This window comes from Peromyscus eremicus, chromosome 3, assembly GCF_949786415.1.
Source record: "Peromyscus eremicus chromosome 3, PerEre_H2_v1, whole genome shotgun sequence".
Classification (NCBI taxonomy): Eukaryota; Metazoa; Chordata; class Mammalia; order Rodentia; family Cricetidae; genus Peromyscus; species Peromyscus eremicus.
In genome coordinates, this window is record NC_081418.1 from 15,225,356 (window position 1) to 15,239,738 (window position 14,383).

A 14,383-nucleotide genomic window follows, 5' to 3' on the forward strand; every position below is an offset into this window, starting at 1 on the left:
TTAATTTCGTTTTACAGATATGGAAGAATCTTAGTTGTAGAGTAGTTAAACAGTACAGAGCTAACGAAATTTCTAAACTAGGGGTGCCCAGCTTATTAAACTTTGTGTTGGAGCCCTATGTCAGGCTGTTTTTATTGAATGTGGATCTTGTGGACAATTTGTTGATGGCAAAAGATTTTAGAACACATGATGACCAAAAATTAATTCTACATCAAATGTATGATGAAGTCAACGTCTTTTCGGCCATGCTTGTCCTTGTTGCATCGTGCAACTTGCTGCATCTTGGTTTTTTGTTTTTTTTTTTTTTTTTTTTTTTTTTTTTAAATTTATTTATTATGTATACAGCATGTATGACTGCAGGCCAGAAGAGGGCACCAGATCTCATTACAGATGGTTGTGAGCCACCATGTGGTTGCTGGGAATTGAACTCAGGACCTCTGGAAGAGCAGTCAGTGCTCTTAACCTCTGAGCCATCTCTCCAGCCCTGCATCTTGGTTTTGAACATGTACCATATGCACCACACACCACTGTGTCATGCAGTGCCAAAGCCTTGCGTCAGATTCAGTGTTGTAGAATGTCAGTTAAAGATGTGTTATAGTTTTTTTATGCTGTGGAATATTTGTTTAATGATGCAAAGATGTGTTGCATTCTTTTATGTTGCACTTGTTTAACTCTGTGAAACTGTGTTAACTTTGCTTGTCTAAAATACCTGATTGGCCTAATAAAGAGCTGAACGGCCAGTAGCTAAGCAGGAGAGGGATAGGCAGGGCTGCCAGGCAGAGAATAAATAGAAGAAGAAAAGGAGAGGAGAGGAGGAGAAAGAAAAGGGGAAGGATAGGAGGACTCTAGGGGCCAGCCACCCAGCTGCCATGGAGTAAGAAATAAAGAAAGGTATATGGAAAGATAAAAGCCCCGAGGCAAAAGGTAGATGGGATAATTTAAGAGAAGCTGGCTAGAAACAAGCCAAGCTAAGGCTAGGCATTCATAAGTAAGAATAAGCCTCCCTGTATTTATTTGGGAGCTGGGTGGTGGGACCCCAAAGGACAAAGAGTAAAACAGTTAAAAACAAACCAACCAACTAACCTCGACAGTTCAAGGCTGTGACATGCTTTGAATGAGAGCATTTTAACTGCACACTTACACAGTGGCGTAGTTACAGAAAACAAGGGTTTACTATTTTTACATCGTCATTCCTCATTTAAGTATCGTATTCGGGTCACTTTGGATTGTGTTAGAATGTTTGATTTAAAAAAAAAATGCTGACTTCAGTTTCATGAGAAACCATTAGAGGAACTTTGGTTTGGGATTAGGATGGAATTTCCAGCACTGTCTGGAATGGCTCTCAACGTAGCCTTCCCAGTTGGCTGTCACATGTGTCTGTGAAATGGTGTTCTCAGTACTGACAGTTATAACATAGAAACACAGATCAGTTCTGAAAAAAATGTGGAAGACACTGTAGGTCTTGCAGTGGTAAATATTTAGTCAAGTTTTTGTTCTTTATGTAGAAACAAGTACATTTATCTCATCAGCATGCACATTTGCTTTCCTCTTCAATAAATGGTAAAACTTATACATATATACCAAAATTTGTTTCAAAAACGTTTATTTAAAGTGTATATGTGTATGCCTGTTTGCCTCTACTATATCATGTGTGTGCAGGTGCCTGCAGAGACCAGAAGAGGACATTGGATTCCCTGGAATTGGAATTAAAGGTGGTTGTGAACTCCGGATGTGGGTACTGGGGGCTAAACCCATGTCCTTTGCAACATCTCTCAGCCATGGTGTCTCTCTAGCCCCCAAATTGTTTTAAAATAAAACTCATAGGATTTATTGTCAGCAAACGCTTGACTTGTATACTTATTTTACGTCGGTATATACTCAGGGTCACATAAAAATTTGTCACAGTAAAAGGAGTCACGAGTGGAAGGGGAAAGCCATGTTCTAGGTACACCTTAGCCTTCAGCTCAGGAGCTCCTGAGAGAGCCTTGCTGGGTTGGCCTTTGGAAAGGAACATTGAAGATTCCTTGCTTTGAATGTTGATTGAATTGCACTTTCTGTTGAATTGTAACTTTCAAGTTGCAAATTAATGCTGAGAGCGTATTGGCTGTGGGACTAATTGAGGAACAAAGTACGAAACAAGAGTGCTGCATACAAATTGATTTTCCAACTGAGAGTACTTGCTATAAATTCTATGGCGTTTGCCTTAAGGAGACTTTCTTATCTAATTAAAAAGTACAGGCCAGATACGCATGCCAGGAACCCAGCACCAATGGCTGTTTTGCTCCTGTTTGTTTGGAAACAATTCAGAATTACCTGCTTATATATATATATTTTTTTTAAACAAAATGACTGCATAATGAGCTAGTTGTTTTTAAAAGCCCAGTGTGTGAGAGTGTGTGTATCATCATTTGAGCTTTGGAGTTTTCTCTACCAATCTTGACATTTGTAGAAAAATGGATACAATCTGACTACCGTTCCCCAAAGCCCCCAGCTTGCAACTGGATTAAAAAGTCATGATTTTTAGGCACGTATGTTGGGAGTAATTCCACTTGGATCAGGCTTTTCTACTTTGGTCCCAAGACATGTAAAAGTGAGCCCTAGAGATTGCTCCCTAGTGTACTGGACTTTTGTCTAGACTTGTCACTTGCGATAAGTGGGGAGGGGGAAGGGGCTGGGGGAGAGCCCAGTGATGGTATTAGTGACTTGGGAGATGTATTACCCTGTTCCCAACACTGCCCTGCCTGTTGTGGCTGCAGCCCTTCCTGTCACACTGAGTAGTTTGTGCTCTTTATTTATTTACACAGCGTAAGGAAATTCTTTCTTTGTCCCTCCATCTTATCCTAGATCAGTTTCCACTCAGGGCCCTCATCTAAACAGCAGTGTCTGACTCTGGGTATTCTCTTTTCTTTCTAAAAAGTTCACTTTAGTTTGTCTTAGTAGTAATTGTTATTTTGTAGTGCTAGGATTGAATCTAGGGCTTGGCATGTCTCTGGAAAGGTGTATGCCAAAGTGGGATCTTAGGACGACAATTGTCTGAAATTAAAAAAAAAAAGCATACCAGAAAATGAAAATTCGTAGTGTTCTGAACATTGGAATTTAAGGTGCTAGGATTGTTATGATGATGATGACTTTTTTCCCATTTGGCTTTGAAAAAGTAGAACACTTTTTGAGCTCTGGGTCTGTCACTTCATTTCAAGTCACTTTATGGTCCTGTTTTCCCATCTCATACTTGCTCACAGCCTAGCAATTAGCACTTCCCTCAGCCGTCCTGGGAAGAGGTGATTAGGAAGGCAGCTGCTGGTGCCAATGCCTCCCGGAGCTCTCAAGCCTTTCACTTAAATCAGTGCTTGTTATCTCCCAGGGTCCTTTAAAAACAGCTCCCACACCAGCAAATCCAGGAAGGGTTTTCTTTGGGAGGTTGAGTTGTTGGGTGTGCAGGATTAGAGCGACAGATATCTATCTAATCATGGACAGATTGTCACTGTGTATCATAACACATTTCACAGGCCTTTGGAATTTACAAAGTAATTCTTTTATTTTTTTCTTTTGAACCATTGACTTCTTGTTACAACCCTGTGAAGTATTGCACTCACTTTTTCATCTCCATTTTGTACAGGAGGACGCTGCACTCTGAGGTAGTGAACACTGTGCCTACGCTTCCTGCCCTCACCCCTCACTCTGATTATTCTGCTTTACTCTCACCTCAAAGGGGATAGTTTGATTCTGGAGCCAAATCTGAGTGGCCACGGCCCAGGAACGCAGATTTAGATTTCATTTTCCAATGTGGAGGCAATTTCATCAAGTTTTTATAAGTAACAGAACAAAGAAAGTCATAGATCGAAACACTTTTCAAATACACTGTTGGAAACACCAGAGAGGTACAGCACGATGGAGAAATCTCCGCCATATGCCTCAGATCCTACCTGACGACATGCTTACTTAGCTTTTGGGTTGGTGGAAGCTAGTGCACTGCTAAGTTAATTCATTCCAAAGGAAAACTAGTGCTCTGCCTGTAAATTGGAAGTGATTTGCCTAATGCTTGCAAAGCTGTTAGGTTAGGTACAGAGGGGGGCGATCCGTGGCTCCTGAGAGGCCTGAGGAGGCCAGAGGTAACTTGCCTCTGCACTTGGAGCATTTGGAACTCTGCAGAGCATTGCAGTTCTGATAGGTAATCAGCCATACAGAGGGTTTGTTCTGGAATTTCTTATCCATAGTTCTCTCTGTTGGCCAAGCATCACATTTTCTGCATGCTGGGACCACATATTATTTATTAACTATTATAATCATGTTCTTCCTTGTCGGGAAGGGTCATTCTTAGATATAGATGAGACCGGATAGGACAGCGGTCTGTCGGAGAGAAGAGATGGCTGAAGCCGTTCAGAAAAACCTCCTGGATTATGTGAAAACTATTAGCTATTGTATCAGACTTATTTTTCATTTCTTTTGTCCTGTGTATCTGTTGTAACATTTACATGAGACATAGAATAAGAATATTATACTCTAAGTTAAGGTAATTGAGAACACTTGTTATTCAAGTGGAGTTAAGGTAACAGATGAAACAAACATTTTAAACAACCAATATTGACACATTAAAAGAAAGGCTTGACTGACTGTATTCCCCCCCCCCCCCCCCCCGATTTACAGTTTTGGTATACAATGAACTCTTACTTATATTCAGAGCACTTAAAAAATATATTATCTTTTAGTTTCAGGTTTGTTTTGTTTTGTTTTTCTTCTGTTCAGCTTGACCTTATACCTATAACATTGTGTGGAGTGGCTATCTCTCGTTCTGAGGAAAAGAGGCTGGCATTTAATATCTAAATGACCATAAGTCTTATTCGTGGATACTTACTGAATCTGTTCTATTCTGTTGCTATCATGCCAGATTTAGTTTTGAAAAGTAAATGGAAGGCCACACTATAGAAGAAATTAGATAACAACATAATATTCCTTAAAAATGTTTTGAACAGTATTATTTTTAAACGTACCATAACAATGTTATCTGTTAAAAATCATAATTTTATAGGATTTTTTGTGCTATAATTTTTAAAACTTACTTTGACGGTCAGAAATGGAAATGAATTCTAGAAAGGGTCACCATAGTGTTGTCCATTTTATTTTTATTAGCAAAATACAATACTTTAACATTTATTTTTCTTTAATATTAGCTAGTTGTAATATAGGACACCTTAAATTCTCATTTAATTAAGAAACACCAGCACTTAAAGAATAAACTATCATGAATGTTGTGATACATATATATATGTGATTATCTGTATCTATCTATCTATCTATATATCTTTTGTATAAGTTGAGGAAGAAGAGTTAGCCCAAATCTTTGAGTGTCTGTAGCTTCAGTAAATAGAGCTAAAGTTACTTTGCTGAAGTAACTGAGCATATTATGGGTCCTTTTAGTGTTTAATTTGTTGTATCTTAACAATTCAACAAGTAGAAACATAGTAATCTAAATGGTTAGACATACACACACATAGAATGTATTTTCTTAATAGGATAACATTTGTTTTGTAAGAATTTGGTTTTAGGGCTGGAGAGATGACTCAGTGGTTGAGAGCACTTGCTGTGGACTCAGATTTGGTTCTCAGCACCCACATGGTGGCTCACAACTATCTGTAACTACAGTTCCAGGGGATTCCATGCCAGCTTCTGACCTCTGCAGATACCAGGCCTGCATGTGGTGAATAGAAATACATGCATGCAAAACACTCACACATATAAAAGAAGAAGTAAATCTTTAAAAAGGAGGTTTGGGTTTAAAATGTAGGTACCCCAAAATGAATTTCTGTTGGAAGATTTAAAATACGTTTTTGTCAGTTTAAAAAATAGATTTCTTCTCTCCAAATTATACTGTATAATGAAAAAAAATTCTTCTTAGAGACAGTGAAAACACTTGAATCTCTGAAATAAACTATAATTATATTCAAGTAAGGTAGGGGTTTAGGGCAAGCAAAATAGTTACAACAGCGTGATTAAGGAAATGAGATATATCATCCTCATTTTTAACTTCATTGAAAACAAGATTAGCATTATTTTATCACTAAGTGAAATGTCCATTAAACATCATAGATAATCTTAGAAGTATCTATTTATAAGAGAATTTAAGAAACTAAAGTGAGAGAAATAGTTAACTACTTGGGGACTTGATTGTCAGTGTGGTTGGAGGTGAGCTCCCAGTGTTTTCAAGTCCCTGTGGTGTGTTCTCTCATGGAGTTGGCACATGTTTGAGGTGAGAAGTTGGAGTTTAAGCATTCATCTCCTTGGGTTTTGAGTATGGCAGAGGTTAGTGGTACCTGGAGACAACTCCTTTCCCCTAGTCAGAATGGAATCTTGGATGTGATGTCCTTTCCTATCTTTTTTAGTTGCTGAAATCATCTGGCTTTCTTCATCCTTGAGAAAGACTCTAATTACATCTGAATTTTTATTACCATACTTAAGTTTTTGTTTGTCTAAGATACTTTTTGTAAACACCACAAAGAACAGATCAATACTTAAGAAAACCTTATTATTGTAAACAGAATGAAGCATTAATTTCCCCTCTGGGGTATTGAATTTTACAGTAAATTTAATAACCCTTATATTAAAATCAACTAAAATTTAACTATATCTACTTTCTTTAACTTTATTTTCACAATCTCTCTTCAATGTACTTCACACTTATAACATTATTCTCCTCCATTTTCATTTTGTAATAATCTTTGTCTGCCGGGCGGTGGTGGCGCACGCCTTTAATCCCAGCACTTGGGAGGCAGAGCCAGGCGGATCTCTGTGAGTTTGAGGCCAGCCTGGGCTACCAAGTGAGTTCCAGGAAAGGCACAAAGCTACACAGAGAAACCCTGTCTCGAAAAACCAAAAAAAAAAAAAACAAACAAACAAAAAAAAAAAACTTTGTACCTTTTGTTACAAAATCATTTTTCTTTTCTTTAACTTTCATTTTTAAACCAAAAATAATCGCATAGGGAGCAAGGGGAAGATGTGAGAGGTGCTGTAGGGAAGGAAGCAAAGGGGGAATTAGAATATGTATCTTAAACCCAAAACTTTTATCTCCCTCTCTTGATATTTTTATCATCATCATTAATATTACTGTTTTTATTTTAATAAAATTTAAAAAATAGTTTTTTAATCAGAGTTTTTTAATCCTTTTAACTTAAAAGGAGCACTCAGGAGGCTCTGTCTAAAACACAGAAAGCATATATGGTATTTAAAATATCTAATAGTTATAAATTCAGTTAAAACCCTAATATTTTTGTGCTTTTAAATAAAATATGAATTAATTATTTCTTAAAGATTTAAATAATTATAACAGACACTTGAAATTATTTTTCTTAACCCAGGATAGCTCAAACAGTCCTGAATAATAAAAGAACTGCTGAAGGTATCACCAACCATGACCTCAAATTTTACTACAGAGCTATAGTAATAAAAACAGCATGATATTGGCACAAAAACAGACATGTTGATCAGTGGAATGCATTTGAAGACCCAGACGTAAATCCACACACCTGTGGACACCTGATCTTTCACAAGGAAACCAGAATTACACACAGGAAAACAACAGCATCTTTAACAAATGGTGCTGGTCAAACTTAATGGCTGTATTTAGATGAATGCAAATAGATCCACTTCCCACCCTGTGAAAAACTCAACTTCACGTGGATCAGAGAAAGACCTGAACCTGACAGAGAGAAAGTGGAGAACAGCCTTGAACTCATTGACACAGAAAGAGTCTTTCTGAACAGAACACCAATAGCACAGGCACAAAGATCAATAATTAATAAATGGGACCTCACGAAACTGAGAAGCTTCTGGAAAGCAAAGGACACCATCACTCAGACAAAGCAGCAGCCTACAGAATGGGAAAAGATTTTTACCAACTACACATCCAATAGAGGGCTAACATCTAAAATATATAAAGAACTCACAAAAACCGGGCATCAAGAAAACAGCCCAATTAAAAATGGAATACAGATCTAAACAGGGAATTCTCAATAGAGGAAATTCAAATGGCTGAAAAGCACTTAGAGCAATGTTCAACATCCTTAGCCATCAGGGAAATGCAAATCAAAACTACTTTGAGACTTTTATCTTAAACCTGTCAGAATGGCCCAGATTAATAAAACAAATGACACCTCATCCTGGTGAGGATGTAGAGTAAGGGGAGCACACATCCATGGATCAGCCATGGCTGGTGCGAGTGCCAGCGTTTGTACTTCTGTGTCTGTATATGTTTCTTCTGCTTTTTTTTTTTTGACTTCTTGTTTTTCTGTTCATTTTTTTTTTTTTAATTTTATATAGATGCCCATTTGTTTTGTAGTGAGAGAGAGCAAGAAAGGATGTTGGTTTGGGTGGGAGATGGGAAGGATCTGGGAAGGAGTAGGAGGCAGGGAACCATAATTAGAATATAATGTATGAAAAAAAAACTATTTTCAATTAAAAAACGATTGTTTTTGTTTAAAAAAAAAAAAAGGATTCAGTTTCCATCAAAGTTTGTGAGACATTCAAAGCAGGATTAAGCTGACATTTTTTACTTTATTCCTTTTCAGCCACCACCTGTTTACTTTTTTATTAAGTATGTTAATTGTTTAATAAATATTTTACATAAACTATTTCTTTAAAACTAAAAATTATGAGTATTTATTCAAATGCTATTATGATATAACTCATTAAGATTATCTGTAAACTTTAGGGTGTTTTTGTAAACCTTGACATAGGATTTTAAATGACCTATCTTCTGCCGTCTGCTACCCCCTCAGAAAATGTTTAGAGTTATATGTCTTACATTGGCTTGACAAAGATATGGATGTTGAAAAACCTACTTGTTTTTGTTTGTTTCAAAGAGGCAGTAGTGGTAAAAAAATATCCTTAAAATCCTTGGATGTATACACATACTCACCTACAAGCAAAACACATCTAAAAGCATGGAGATAAATCATCCTAGGCCTTGGAATAAGAAATTAGCATCTCAGAGGAAGGGTTCTATCCAATAGAAAAATGTATCTTGGAGCAGAGGTAATCCTCTTAAAATTAATTTAAATCCTCAGACAATAAGGACCATGTCCTAGAGCCACAGTTGAGTCAAGGATCAAGGAGTTGCCATCTTGACCAGAATTGTATAATTATGGTTATCTTGCCTTAAAACAATAAGACTTCTTACATTTTAAATTAGAAAACTCATGTTACTTCTCCCAAAGGAAGATCTTGGACCATTGGGGCCACCTGTATTTGCTTCGGCAAAGTGGCCACGTGATTGAATGTCCCCTCTTGGTCTTCATTATTCTATTGTCTATGTACTTGTAGCCAAGCTCACTTAGCTTTTGTGGAAGATGGAGTTGGCACTTTTCCCTGAAGTTTTAGTTTTTGCATAAGCCTAAGGAACCTAGGCCAGATTGACAACTTTAGTTTACATACTTCCAAATACTCTGGCACTGAGTAAATGATATTTAAACAGTGCAAGTACATGGAGACAGTGCATAGATAAGATAGATTTTTAAACCCCAAGATTCTGAATGCTTTTAGTCGAGGTTATCCCTCCTGTAATACTCTCCTTGAAAAGGAAACTCAATACAAAAACTCTTTAGAAAACCTATGAATCCATTATTCTGCTTGTAGTTCAGCCTTAATGAAAACATTACATTTAATACTTTTATGTTAAGGATTTGTTAAAAAAGAAATTATATGATTTTTCTGTTACCTATGACTCATAAAAATGAAATGATTTTTAACTGACATTCATATTTATTTCAAACCTGTTCATGAAGGGAATCCTTATTAAAAATCTATGTACATAAAATTTAATTTTATAGCTTAATGAAATCTTTATCTTTTGATTCTAATGATGCTGTTTTATATGAATAATTCTCTTTTTAAGGTTTTTATGAAACAATAGATACAAAGTTAACATTTTAATAGTTTTTAAGATGTTAAGTGTACCCAAGTTTATAAGGCAGTATGTATTTATTAGGTCTTTTAATGTATGACCAAAATACTCACATTTATAAAGCTTTACATGTATATCTTTTTTGACATTTTATTATTTAATTTTTTTATACAATATATTTTGATCATGTTCTTTCCCTTCCCCCAAGCCCTCCCAGCCCTGCCTACCTCCTCACCCACCCAACTTCATTCTCTCTCTCTCTCTCTCTCCAAAAACCCTGAAGTGTCCATAGTTTATTTTATATATATATATTTTACACAAACAACACATGAAAGATAGTTATCACAGAAACACATAACCCAATTACATGAAAACCTAGTACCAAAAAGCTAGAACGTTTATATCCCTATTTCATTATGTTGTGAGAAAAGTTTAGTAATCCTGGAGTTGGTGGCACGTGTTCTTAATCCCAGCTGTGTTTGAGGCCTGATATGGATTCACAACACGTCCCCACGGTTGGGCATGGTCGCACATGCCTGGCGGGACCTAGTCACTTCCGTCTAGTCATTTCCAGGTCAAAATGTCTCGCATGACCAGGACCCCGTGGCTTTGCGTGGTTGCGTAAAGCGTGCAGTACAACCATGTGATCTACGCGCATGCGTGGAATAGCCACACGGGCCTGTGTGTGCAGGCGTGGCCCAGCCTTTATAAGCCCGCGCCATGATTCCCGGTCCCACTTCACTCACGTGTCTTTCCACAGGCCTGTGCACATCTGTCTCTCTCCCTTATCTTAATAAAACTCTTGTTAGTGGATTCTGTCGTGTTTTGTGACGTTTCCTCGCAGGGTAAGAGCGCCACAAATAACCAACAAGTCCAGCCTTGCCTACAGATCGAGTTCTAGGACAACCAGAAATACACAGAGAAACCCTGTCTTCCCCCACCCCCCAAAAAACATCAAAGGTCAAAGGTTAAGTTTGTCAGGTGGAGTTGAGGTAATAACTCATAATCTCTCTTCTCCTTTTAAAGAACTAAGTAGCTGAATGGGTTATTTCTTTGATCATGAAATATTTTTCTCCATTAGGCCAAAGTTGTTTGTTTTTTTTTTAAACACTTTAAACTTATAATGAGACTAAATTATATTTTCCATGCTTGCTTTTGTATCTAAAAGAAAATTCAAAGAAGAGTATAGTGTTTTGGGTCAGCCTCATCTACCAGCCCAGTGTTGATCTGGAATGCTGTCCCCTTCCTAGATAGGGCAGTGCTGCCTGTCTCTTCCCGTGTTAGGCAGTGTAAGCCTGTCCCATGGAGCCATTTATGTAGCATGTGCCCAGTTCTAACCCTCAGAGGGACACCTTTTCCCTCTGGGTAGCCCTGGAGGCCCCTGGATCAGGGATGCTTTCTAGTTTTAGGGTTAAAGACACAGAAAGACACAGATGTACACAATAGCTTTTTTTTTTTTTTTTCTAAACCTCTTATAAGGTGAGAACACATGGAGTTAAGTTGATCTATTTTGACCTTAAAAATTCTAGAAGCCAGCCCCTTCTCAGAGCACTCCAGGGAAGGAAACTGGCAGGTTCCCTTTGTTATTATTAGCTTCCCAGAAAGCGGGGCATAGGCTGAAACGCAAAGACTATGGAGCATGGGTTAAGAGGGAGTGTGGGAGTGGTTATTCCCCTGGGGAAGGAGCTCCAACGGGGCTCTCCTGGTGGCCAGAGACTGCAGCCTTTCAGGAGAAGCTTTGGCACCAGCGGTGGGGTTTGGCCTCTGCTCAGGCACCTTCTCACTTTGTCCCCAGCAACACAGTTGCTGGGTCACGGGGTGCCTCAGTGTGGCCACCTTTAGCCAGGGTGATCTTCCTCAAGAGTGGAGGAAGTTCGTGGTGGGTATATTAAGGTCTCAGTGTCTAGCTTCTTTTTCTTCCATTCACACAGACGTTTGAGGCTAGTCTAATGAAGATAATTGAAAAGTGACTAGAATATCACATTTTACTATGTCAGCTTTAATTCATGTACCGATTGGCCTTTTACACCTTGGATATTTTTACCCTATTAATCACTTTAAAACATTGTCTTATATCATGTCTAGGAAATTCGTTATAAGCCTCTTTAAGAGAGAAGGCTTTGTGACAAAAGCCAGCTGCCCAGACATTTCCCCTCTCCTCACCCATCCCCCAGCAGGCTCCAGAAGCAGCGTGTTGGCATGGCTCCAGAGTTCCTGAGTGACAGAATTGTTCCGGGGCCAGGAATGAGAGGAATCTGCCCGCTTTGGAAGACGGCTTGAGCTGCTTTGCTGGCTTCTGATTTGAAACCTCCCTCCCAAACCGACTGAGATCCAGCCCTCTCCAGCATGGGGAGTGCTGCTTTAACATGTGCAGAAGTCTTACTGTTAAACATGGTTCTTGAGTCTACTTCTTAATTTCAAGAAAGCCTTTCTGTTTTCTTTCACATGGAAGAACTGAGTTACTTTTAAGCTGTCGTCCCACTGATACAAATGAATACCAAGGATTGATTTCTCACTCTTTCTCACCTGGAGCTGCTCCCAGGCTCTGAGGCTCTGCTTTTCCCTTCCTCCTTGTACTTTGAGGTGGGAGAGTGTAGCCATTTGAAAGGCTTAGGCCAGGAAACGACCGGCCATTGTCGATGGAATTTGTTTATCTTTCCCACTCCTACATTCCTAGACTGTGAGAGAACTGGGCATCCCTGTGAGCACACTTGGGCTGTGGCAGCTGCTATGCTGGCTTTCCTTTTATTCCAGGCTTTCTTCCTCCTTTGGCAAGGAATTCAGGGAGCCCCATACAAACATTTCTCAAGGGTTCTGCTACTTAACATTTGTTAAAATAAGTGTTGAGATAATTCTAATGAGCTTCCAGGCCATCACTGTCAACTAGAAGTGTAATGTAAGTGACATTTTTTCCCCCTGTTAGTCAAATTTTAAAATAAAAGAAGTAGATAAATTTATACAGCCCCAGTGGTTGGGATCAGCCTCAGGGTCTTGCACATACACTGTGTCTCTGAGCAATGCTCTTAGTCCTGTGTATTCTTAACCCTAAATATCACAGGTAGAATAATCAGGGCATAAAACGAATGTAGAAATTATCCTTTTGAATGTTTTCTTGTTTCTTTTATGTCTTCAAAAACTCACTTGTCTTAACCACCATGCAGGTGTCCTACTGGTCCACGTAAAACCAGTTGGTAACTTACACTGGTGATTACTTTCCTATCAAAGTGGTCCACGAAAGAGTCTGAGTCTGGACCTGAATGTCCACAGATATGTAGAGAGATTTCTGACTTGTGATAAAAGATCCCTGTGAATGAATTCCCACGTCGTGCGTGTGAGGTCACCAGGAGAGAAGTTGGCGGATGGAGTGTGCTCTGTCTGAGGCAAGGGTTGGCAGTGTGGACAAGAGCCAGCACCCAGCACAATTCCGGCTGCATTTGCTCACTCAGAAGCCCTGAAACCCACTGAAAACTGTGAATCTGTATTTGTTTGTGATTAGCACTTGGTTCTGTTTTTCTACCCAATTATTTTTCAAGGTCATATAGTTTTGTGAAATAGGATTGTTTTTGGATACTAGCTCATTTCCTCATATTTCATATTACACCTTGATTTTCCAGGTCCTTTCAGTTTTCTTCTTTGGTAAGATTATGAAGTGCTGAAGGTCGTTGCTGAGTCAGTGTAGGTGGTTGTGGAGGAATTTCAGCCATTGGAGGATTTCTATGCTGTCTCTGTTCGAGACAGAGCATCTCAAGCTCTGATGTGGAGGTGACTCTGGGGGATCTGGTCAGTGGGTTCGATGCAGGAGGTTTGAGGTGAGCCTCAGCTTTTTCATTTCCCACAAACTCTCAGGGGATGTTATACTGCTGGTCCTCAATCCGCACTGGGAGCAGCAATGATAATGGTGCCATGGTAACAAAACTCTAGGTACTTGTAGGTTTTCACCAACCTGCTACAAAAAAAGAGTAAAATAAGAATAATATAGTGAGATTTTCCCCCAGGCTAAAAGTACTCTTGTTTTGTATCTTTTTAAAATTCAGAGATAATTTCTTCCCTGCCTTGTTACCATGGTTATTGTAAATGGTAGTTATTATTTTTTAAAATGACCTTTCATGGCAGAATTCAAAGCTAACAACACTTCATGCTCTATGTTAATAAAATAAAATAAGTGCAGTGCATTATAAACTTGTAAAGTCTGATGTTATCCTCCCTTCTAAATTAGCAGTATGCTTGTCCTTTCTTTCTAGGTATTTATAGCATTTTGTATTGATATAGTTACTGGGATAGTTGTTCAATGTCACTTTCTTCACTAGCACTAGGCTCCATTATTTATTATTGTTATTATTATTATTTTAAATCACTTTGTCCCTAGTGTTGTGAGTTAGGTCCTGATATCCATTGATTCGCAGTCAGATTGGACATTCAGGGTGGCTTTATTCTGACTAGTTCTTGGTGGGAGGGGTGACATACTTGTAACATATAGAATACACAAACAAG

The 14,383-nt window shown here is 38.5% G+C and overlaps 1 protein-coding gene and 1 long non-coding RNA gene across 7 annotated transcripts in view; one reads left to right on the plus strand and one right to left on the minus strand.

Moving 5' to 3' along the window:
- The window catches only part of LOC131906634 (uncharacterized), a 68,190-nt gene that overhangs the window by 33,180 nt on the left and 20,627 nt on the right, over positions 1-14,383 (minus strand). For 2 of the 5 annotated variants that reach the window (XR_009378166.1, XR_009378164.1), the window contains one exon: positions 13,350-13,835. The exons of 1 other annotated variant lie outside the window; for it this stretch is intronic. This is a non-coding gene — a long non-coding RNA (uncharacterized LOC131906634). Of the gene's footprint in view, positions 1-13,349; positions 13,839-14,383 lie in introns of those variants that run through there. 2 more of the 5 variants (XR_009378163.1, XR_009378165.1) reach the window with 1 other exon arrangement.
- Positions 1-14,383, plus strand: part of Cdk14 (cyclin dependent kinase 14) — a 573,205-nt gene that overhangs the window by 27,059 nt on the left and 531,763 nt on the right. The gene's annotated exons all lie outside the window — the stretch shown is intronic.